Source organism: Oncorhynchus mykiss, chromosome 2, assembly GCF_013265735.2.
Source record: "Oncorhynchus mykiss isolate Arlee chromosome 2, USDA_OmykA_1.1, whole genome shotgun sequence".
Lineage (NCBI taxonomy): Eukaryota > Metazoa > Chordata > Actinopteri > Salmoniformes > Salmonidae > Oncorhynchus > Oncorhynchus mykiss.
The window spans coordinates 30,565,211-30,567,972 of NC_048566.1; positions in this window are offsets into that span (position 1 = coordinate 30,565,211).

A 2,762-nucleotide genomic window follows, 5' to 3' on the forward strand; every position below is an offset into this window, starting at 1 on the left:
ATTTTGCACGCCCAATTTTTCAGTTTTTGAGTTGTTAAAAAAGTTTGAAATATCTAATAAATGTCATTCCACTTCATGATTGTGTCCCACTTGTTGTTGATTCTTTACAAAAAAATACAGTTTTATATTTTTATGTTTGAAGCCTGAAATGTGGCAAAAGGTCGCAAAGTTCAAGGGGGCCGAATACTTTCGCAAGGCACTGTAGGTGATTGAAATGAGATGTCATTGAAGGAAGGGATTAACAATGACTCACTACTTAATTACAAAGTGTTGTAAATTAACAATATTTTTAAATACTTTAAACAGTTTCTTACCCCGAAAGGTGTCCACAGAATGATGGGGGTAAACTATCTGGATCTTAAATGGCTGACCCTGAAATAGCATGCTAATAGTAGTAGCGATTTACAGGTCAATGTACTCTGAGTAATTTAGACTAAAGTTAGCTATTGCAGGCACGGAACTACAGCCAACTTTCAATGTCAGAAAACTATTTAAGAACATTGACATTCAAGCGGCCATATGGGCCTACCTTTAAAAGGATAGTTCAACCAACTGATAAATGTAGGCTACCTAATATTATGGGTAATTAGCACAATAATGTGTTGCCATAATTTGGTTTGAAGCTACGTTGATTTGATTTAGGCATACTATTTTGAGCATTCTTACAGAGCTCCTGCTTCATCCATTACTTTGCATTAAACTATTCTAATGCTATACTGTGGGTATGAAATCTAAAACATATATTTTGGTTGTATGTCAGACCTTGCTCTACTGCTGTTGGTGTAAAGATCTGCATTAAAGTAAACAGAGAGCATTGTTGGACCTTCGCATAACATTCAATACAGAGCACTACCAAATGACCCCATACAGGTTTGTACTGTACATCCTGTACCACTGAGAGTTGTGTAACCCGTCTGCCTCTGGATTTCTGCCTCTCAAAGTCATGTAAGGTGAAAGTACAGTAAGATACATTTGGGAGGTGCCTGCTTCTGAAATGCTGTTCTCTGCAATGAGGACCATAATGAGTATGGAAAGGTTTATTTTGAAATGCGACCAAGGAGCAAGAGGTCAACACAAGCACTATAGCACTAATACTATTATTACTACTAATGTTAGTAATAATAACACAAGTAAAATTGAAGTATAAAACAAGGTTCATACATGCCACTCAAGCATTCTATCAACAGAGAAAGAGGAGAATAGTAGACTAGAACATGAATTAGAATAGAACATACCAGAACATGCTGTGTTTATAGAACAGATAGAAAATCCATATACTAAACATAGAAATAAAGGACTTGAGGGTTATATTCCAGAACGTGGGGGCTGCTGTAAAACAATCTACTTCAAAGTATGAGATAAGGATTTGAGAAGTGTTATTGTTTGAAGGTTAATAGCCACCGTTTCCACACATTTCAGTTGAAGGCATTCAGGTGTACAACTGACTAGGTATCCCCCTTTCCCTTTCATTTATAATACTTTATCAACGGCTCTTTTTCTTTCATTGTTGTCAAAGCACAAAGCTTGCTACTGCCAAGTAACCTAGGCGATAATCCTTGTGCTTCACAGTAAACTTGTAAACATAGGGAGAGTGTGTGAGTTCCTGTGAGTGTAGATTCGTACTCATATCCTCTTTGCAGTGGGATAGCTGAGATTAGCTAGACATTTTCCCACTTCCTGCTAATGCTAGTGAGGCGTTTCCTTGGTACACAACCAAACACACTGAACAAAGTGCTAAAGGCATGAAAGAGCCTTGAGTTGTTCGCACAACTTTACCAAAGCTTCCTTTTGTGACCCCTTTACTTCATTCTGCATATGTTTTTTTTTTTATCCTACAGGAATTGCACATTGGGGTATTCAGTATAATTTATATGGATTAAGGATTTGAAAGTAGAGAATTGGAAAATTAAACTGATTATAACAACTCTTCCTCAAAAGATTATCCCCCAAAAATGGTCAAATCTGCTCCTCCCAATTCCCAAGGACAACAGACCTGCTTGGATAACAGGGTCTGTGCTCTAACACTGTGATTTAATTCATCTATTTCCCTCCTTTACTTTTGTCCCATTTGATTAATGGATTAGTTGGATATGTATCCATTGTTGTTTTCACCTATTGCCTCCTGCTGCTTTGGAGAAGTGGTCATCATGAAGGAAAGCAGGTAAGGATACTATGCTCTTTAAGCCAATTTAGATGCAGCCAGGTGTTTGGAAAACATTGAGCACAGTGAACAAGAAGACATCTTGTTAGAACAAGCCTATTCAAGGATGTAACTCTGCCTACTCTGGGCAACATGGAGGTTATGGAGATAGTGAACCAACCACATGGGTTTGCTATTTAAATGCCAGCATGGCGTTTACTGTTTTTATTGACCTCCCAATGCTTCACACCGAGCAACCATAATCCCTGTGTGTTTGTGTTCATTTTGTTTTTATGCAGGGTGTTTGTGCATCAACAGTGTGGGTGTGTTTGTATGTTTCTGTGTTTAGTCAGGCTCTCAGATCAGTGGATCAGGGTCACAGGAGGGGTTTCTAGTTGCTATGAAACAATGATACATTAGGAGATTCATTTAGTATCAGTTCCAGGGCTGTTTGTGAGAGCTGCTGTTTGTATCTGTGTGTGTCATAGAGTAAATCCATAGGAATTCAATCCGTTTTTGAAATCGCCCCTTTTAAATTGAACGAAACCTCCCATACATACATGCTCAAAGTGACACTTTGGACCTGAACGCCAAAACATTCAAGAGATAAAAGTGCTCAAAG